Source organism: Morus notabilis, unplaced genomic scaffold, assembly GCF_000414095.1.
Source record: "Morus notabilis unplaced genomic scaffold, ASM41409v2 Scaffold21, whole genome shotgun sequence".
Taxonomy (NCBI): domain Eukaryota; kingdom Viridiplantae; phylum Streptophyta; class Magnoliopsida; order Rosales; family Moraceae; genus Morus; species Morus notabilis.
In genome coordinates, this window is record NW_010363416.1 from 211,778 (window position 1) to 219,520 (window position 7,743).

At 30.9% G+C, this 7,743-nt stretch overlaps 1 pseudogene; it reads left to right on the forward strand.

Annotated features, from left to right (window-relative positions):
• Positions 1–4,543: 4,543 nt before the first annotated feature.
• On the forward strand, positions 4,544–6,370 carry LOC21394962 (annotated as a pseudogene).
• Positions 6,371–7,743: the final 1,373 nt, after the last annotated feature.

The following is a 7,743-nucleotide window of genomic DNA, read 5'->3' on the forward strand; positions in this document are numbered from 1 at the left end:
CACCTTACAATCGTCTCTCTTCTCTCTAAGTCTCACTAAAAAAACCGCCTGCCATAAAAGTCCCTTTATGCAGTACAAAATTTAAGGAAGACGACTAGACTGAGCACATGCTGAAACACCGAAAATACCCCTGAAAATAGGTTAAACCGCGGTCGGTCGCTTGGAAAAAAATGTACAATATGATTAGGCCCCACACATTTTTCAAAACATCTATTGTAGTAATAGTATCTCAGATTTCATGTATGCTATTACCATGCTTGGTAAAGTTTAGATTTTTCTGATCCAGCCGAAGGCAAAAGGTTCAGAAAACTTTGCCCTTCTTTCCTACCACATGGTCACTAAAGGACTCATTGTTCATGTTGTGGCTAGTAGGAACCTATGTAGAAATTCTTGAATGAATAATATTAACTATATTGAGTCTTTCTTGTCTTTAACTACAAGCTATGTCTAACTTCTTTTTCTCTTTGATACCCGGTCTTAGATATGGGCAACTTGCTCAGAATTTACGATAAAATACCTATGCAAAAACCCATCTTTGTAACAAGAAGTCAGAATATGTTGATTGCAGAATAGTCGCATTCAATCTCTTTCACACAACTAAGACTAAACATATTTAGTGCTTGTTTGGTTTGAGTGTTCAAACTAGGTGGTTTGAATCAGAATTTAAATTTTATGAGAGAAAACACTGTAGCAAAAATTTTAGAATTTAAATTTTTTTGAGAGAAAGTAATGTTTGAACCAAAACTTGAGCGGATTTGAACCCTCAAACTAAACATGCACTAAACATGCACTTAGCTTCTTTGCTGAAGGAAATTCTCAGGAGTGATGAAGATGCGAAAATTTGAAGTTCCATTTATCATATATCATAATTTTCTTTTTTTAAATGTGTGTGAAGTTTTTTTCTTTTTCCAAAAAATGTATTTGAAATTGGGTAAACTTTGTATCTTTGCTTGCAAAAAACAGCAATTGAATATCTCAAAACATCACAGAGAAGCTTTTGTTCTTATTCTCTTATTATATTCACATGTGTATTTAGTATTGTTAGTCCCTAACTATGAACATTGTACCATTTGATTATCAAACATTTTTTCTTAACAGATATTTACTTATAGAACTTTGATTTTGGCACTTTTTTTTTAGTCCTCAACACTTAAAGTTGACGAATAACTTTTGAAATTCCATAGAAATAATCACGTCCCAATCACATTGTAATAGCAAGAATAGGGTCCAACACATTTGCTATCACAAACATGATATTATAGTATGGTGTTTTTTTTTTTTTTTTCCTTTTTTTTTAAGAACATATGATTACATGACAGGCATCCAAAAATTAGTTTTTTTTTTCTTCCCAATGAACCATCTAATCCACAAATTTGTATCATGACAAACAAGAAACTTGCATGCCAATCCACAAAGCATCATTACCAAGAAAGGGGTTTTCAAAACGGTCACTATAATTATGGAGCTGTTCTTTTACCGTTTTTGAGTTAGGTGACTTGAATGTAGATTTTGAGTTGAATTTGAGTTATAACTTGATTTGAAGTTGTAACTTGAGTTTGTGTTTAGTTGTGTACATTTGAGTTATGGTTTGAAATAAGAATCTTTTTGAGTTTGTGTTTGAGTGAGTCAAAACTTGAATTTGTATTTAGATAGTATTTTAATAAAAACTCAATGTTGATGAAAAATTTTAATAGGGTATATGGGTAGGGTTTTATTCGTCTTTTCGTTGTCAACGCATAGAAAAAAAATCATCTCAGTCAGAATTAAAACGAAAAAGTGATAGCATTTTTAAGAATAGAAAAAATACTGTTCATTAATTTGAGTTTGAGTTTCTGAACTTAAGTTAAAGAGGAAACTTGAACTCGAGTTTTAGTCTCAAACTCGAGTTCAAACTTAAAAGAATATGAACTCAAATAAAATTATAACTTGAGTTACTTTTTTTGATTTTGTAACTAAAAAATGGAGCTGCTGAACGGCCAATATTCTTCAGAATTCTTTGAAAAAAGAAACTTCTTTATTCAAGTGCCAAATAAAGAAAACTAATCAATCAGTGCAGTGCCAACTACGTTGGTATACATGTCATATCGAATCTTATGGCACATCCATTGTTAAGTATATCTTATATTATTCTTATTGCATATTTTTTTTATAATTAATTTCTGCAAACTACTTGATTTGAGCTGATTAATAAACTGCTTTATGTGATCACTAGCACAAAGAACTTATTCCTTCCTTTCATATCCTAGGGTGTTTTCTTTTCTATATATTAATCAGATTCGTTGCTCACTTCATAATGGATTTTCTCAACTTGTATTAAAGCTTAATCTTATTCATATCAGTGATTGAAATAGAGATCACTATGAGAAATAATATTAAATAATAATAACAACAATGAAAGACCTTTTGAATAAAGAATGAATTTTGGACATTTTCTTTTCCTGTATTCTCACACTCAATGATTAAAGAATGCATACAAAAGCTTTCCAGAACCTTTGACGCTCTGCGGAATTAATGAATTTAAAAGACGATATTCTTATTGATAAGTATTCTTGATTAAAATAGTAATGCTTATGTCAAAGAAGAATACAGTCTCTAACGTTTTGACATTATACCATATTTATGATAACTTCTACCCTTTTTATTTACCAGTAACAACTATTGTTTTAACCGATAGATTAAGATTTCAACGAGCAAAAATTTGTAGCACAAAATACAAAATTGCTACAATCACAAATTAAGTTGTTGAAAACTTAAGAGGAAATGAGACAAATATTTTTAAAGGGTATGTGTCTAGATTTTTACGCCTCATTCTTAGTTAATATCTTTTTTAATCAAATAATAACATTTGTCAAAAAGGTACATATTAATCAAGAGTAGGCGGTAAAAATCCTAACGTATGCACTCTAAAGATAAATTCAATAATTTTCTCAAAACTTAATCCAACAGTCAAAACAATAATAGTACTTACTTATAGTTGAAAAGGATAAGTCTTACCATAGAAACTATATTTATTGTAAAAAAAAATGATTTTTTACTATGGTAAGGAATACTCCTCTGTTTCTCTCGCTCACTCTCTTCTCATCTTCTCATAAGAAGTGTAATGATTGACACTCTTTTTTATTTTTTATTTTTACATAGTGTATAATGGATATTCTCAACTTGTATTAAAGCTTAATCTTATTCATATCAGTGATTGAAATAGAGATCACTATGAGAATAATATTAAATAATAATAACAACAATGAAAGACCTTTTGAATAAAGAATGAATTTTGGACATTTTCTTTTCCTGTATTCTCACACTCAATGATTAAAGAATACATACAAAAGCTTTCCAGAACCTTTGACGCTCTGCGGAATTAATGAATTTAAAAGATGATATTCTTATTGATAAGTATTCTTGATTAAAATAGTAATGCTTATGTCAAAGAAGAATACAGTTTCTAACGTTTTGACATTATACCATATTTATGATAACTTCTACCCTTTTTATTTACCAGTAACAACTATTGTTTTAACCGATAGATTAAGATTTCAACGAGCAAAAATTTGTAGCACAAAATACAAAATTGCCACAATCACAAATTAAGTTGTTGAAAACTTTAGAGGAAATGAGACAAATATTTTTAAAGGGTATGTGTCTACATTTTTACGCCTCATTCTTAGTTAATATCTTTTTTAATTAAATAACAACATTTGTCAAAAAGGTACATATTAATCAAGAGTAGGCGGTAAAAATCCTAACGTATGCACTCTAAAGATAAATTCAATAATTTTCTCAAAACTTAATCCAACAGTCAAAACAATAATAGTACTTACTTATAGTTGAAAAGGATAGGTCTTACCATAGAAACTATATTTATTGTAAAAAAAATGATTTTTTACTATGGTAAGGAATACTCTTCTGTTTCTCTCGCTCACTCTCTTCTCATCTTCTCATAAGAAGTGTAATGATTGACACTCTTTTTTATTTTTTATTTTTACATAGTGTGCGGCACACTAAACTATCATTACTAATTTTATAAGTAAACAAATAGAAATAGGAGTACTCCCTGCTTTCCCATTTCTTTTCATGGGAAGTAAACGCAGGCAAATGTGTGATAAAATCTACCACTTATGTATCCTTTTCTCAATAAAATCTATAACTTGATACATTTTAATAGGTAGTATTGTAATCAATTTTATAACTGCATGCATTATAGTAGGTAGTATTGTAATGCTAAAAATTAGCAATTTCATATTGTTGTATATGATTTACAATGCTCTTAATTGGAGTCAATTGGCCTTTCGGTGCAAAAGATAAACAAGAACAATGGCAAGAATGGAATATTCTCCCATTTTGCTTGGTGGGTGTGGCAAGGAATCTCATGTATAATCCATGTGGGCAGAAAATTTTCCTTTCTTTTTCTCGTTTCCACATTTCCCCTTTTGAAATATTATTTGCATTTGGATTCAATTTTTTTATCTCCTCTTTTTCTGTTTTTGTTTATGGAGCTATAAAAGTGAGCCTCTTCTCTTCATACAAACCAAGGGGACTGAAAACAATGGGAGGTGGGGAAGAAGAAGTAGTACATGTAGAAGAGAGAACCATGGAGATTAGTATTAAGGATCTCTCAAAGAAGCTCGAGGAATTTGCCAAAGCCAGAGATTGGGAGAAGTACCACAGCCCCAGGAATTTACTCCTTGCCATGGTATAATCATGCTTAGTAGTAATACCTTGCCTTGTAATTTTCCATGCTTTTGTTGTTATTTCATTTTTTGCATAGCTTGTTATGCTCGTCTTACCTCTTTTCATTTTTTTTTTTCCTTTAATTGGGGCAAGGAATTCGAACTCTAAACCCAGGGCAATTTTTAAAAATACATCTTAAAATGAAACCTCCTTTTATTTCTACCTCTTAATATTGGCTCATATATTTCTACCTTTTATACTGTAACTAGTTAAGGGATAAGAGTGTTTTAAAAGAGTATTTTTAGTAAGTCGGTTACTTAAAAATGTCGAATTTCTTCTAAATAATAACACTAGAAGCATAGTACTGGATTTACTATTAAACTATTTTTGCGACCACATCATTTTAACTCTTTTTTAGAAATACTCTGAGCTCATTTGGTAAAAAAGTTCAAGTGATTTGAATCAAAAAGTTTAGGCCCCGTTCATTTCGCTGATTCGAGTTTAGAATTCAAGTTTTGCTACAGTAAAAAGCTCTCAGAAACAGTCACATCTAACTTTTTTACTACAGTAAAAAGCTCTCACATAACATCACATCTCAACTCGAATTAGCGAACCGAACGGAATGAACCAGCATTTGGAAAATATTTTGAGGCTTGGTATAAAATATTTACTTGATGTTTTCAACCCGAAAAGCCTAAAATTTCTATAATTTACACCCCCTCCCCTTGTTTTCAAGGTAAACAAAAAGTAAAAACACATATTTCAAACTTTTCATTTCAAATCATAAAAATTCAAATAACAACACGTTTCAAACCTATTTACTACACGGACCCTTTCATATTTGTAAAAGAAAAAAAAAAGAGAGAATGTATTATTTTCTAATTAAAAGCGCAGCTTCTTCAAACTTCTTTGTGCCGTTCCAATCATAGTGCACATATTTCTCGAGAGAGGTCAGTCACTCTAGACTAGTTCCGTCATATATACATGATATACATACATATTGTGTGTCTATGTATGTATATGTGAAATCCAATTTAAAAAACAATTACCTTTTTACAAGAAGAAAAATTAATTGCATAGTGGAGAAACTATGCTTTCACTACTGATTCCTTTCCAATTCTTGAAGATGCTCTCCAGCATTTCTAAAATAATTTTTTTTTTTTGTTTTTATCAAACTTCAATTGCATAGGACCATAGACATTGAATCAATAGATTTACATGACACGACACATTATGATAAATCATATCATAAATTTTAAGGTTAAAATTTTAGTTTAGAGAATCGAAATAAGTGGGAGCACTTATTAAATTATGAGCGTGGACACTAATTAAAATCCAATATAATAATAAAAAAAATTATCTTCAGCGGGGACACATGGCGCCACCGAACCCCATATATGTGGATCTGTGCCCGCTTTCAACTAATATTTGAGTTTCTTATTCGTTTTTTATCCTGTTAATTTGATGGTTGATATTGGTGAAGGTTGGAGAGGTGGGAGAGCTATCAGAAATATTCCAATGGAGGGGTGAGGTGGACAAGGGATTGCCCAATTGGGCGAAATCTGATAAGGAGCATCTAGGAGAAGAGCTCTCTGATGTGCTTTTATATCTAATCAGATTGGCTGATATATGTGGCATTGATCTAGGTGATGCTGCTTCCAAGAAGATTGTCAAGAATGCCATCAAATACCCACCAAATTAGCTCTTCATCTGAATCATGTTGTACTTACTATCTTGACCTTGAACTAATAAGCATTTCAATGAAATCCTCCAAAGAAAAAGGAACTTTACACGGTAGTCTTTTTCACCGCGATGTATGTATAAAGTTAGATTTAGTTAAAATCATATTAAAACGAGAGAGTCTGCAAAACTGATAGAATCTAACACATTTCTAACAGTTCAAAATACAAACCAATATAGTGGTAGGTAATTTTTCATATAATACCTGTACAAAATCTCAAAAAGAAAGGGCAAATATTCTCTAATCTTTATGATGATTGTTTCTTAACGTTTCTCACTTCATTAATTATAACCGTTGAGAACCTTTCTACAGTAGGATGCTATTTGCTAGTAATACATGATTTTAAATTTTAAATTTGGTCAAAATCTCACAAAATTAAAAAGTATGCCGAACAAAATAATTTAATAATTGAAAACATAAGCTTACTAATTTATCTTCTTTGTCACACCCTACCGTTGGCCATGAATTAGGTTTAGTTTTTCATAATTGATCCAATTATCAACTAAAAGAACCGGGGAAATGTGTTACTAACGGGATATATATTAAGCTTAAAGTATGTTCAAATCAAATTACTAGCATATGCCCCGTTAGATAAGAGAGCATAAAGACAGTTTTTGGGTTGTTATTTGTATAATTTTTATGGACCAGTTAAATTCAAGATCTTGATCATAGACACCCTTCTAAGTTCTAACTCGAATATGTGTAACACCCTGAAAAATTAATTGAGATTAATTAAGGTAGTTGAGATTATTAGTGTGCCTAATTTGATTTAATTAATTGAGTTTAAATAATTCCAAGGTATTTAAATTATTCACAGTAATTTATTTAATCCAGAAGTGTGTATGGGCGCATTTATGGACTGTTATATTTTACACATGTCATTTTCTTTTATTTTTCTTTTCTTTTCTTTTTTTTCTTTTCTTTCTTTCTTTCTTTTTCCTTTCTTTTCTTTCCTTTTTTGTTCTTTCCCGTGCGTTTCTCTCTCTCTCTCTCTCTCTCTCTCACTTCCGTGCTCTCTCTCCCTCTCTCTCTCCCATTTGTGTCTCAAATCAAAACCGGATTCAAACCAAGAGTGATTTCAAAGAGTTTTCAACGTCAAGAGAAGGATTCGAGGTAAGATTACTGAAAGAACCTCTCTTGAATCTATGTTTTTCGGATTTCAAAACTTATTTTTGGTTCAAAACGGATTTTGATGATTTTGAGTAAAACTAGAGTAGAAATTGGAGATCTTGGGTTCTTTGGACTTGTTTTAGTACCTAGAACCCGGATCTAGTGGTTGTCCCTTGAGATTTTGTGAATTGGGACTGGATTTGCAGGTTTTTGAACTGATTTCC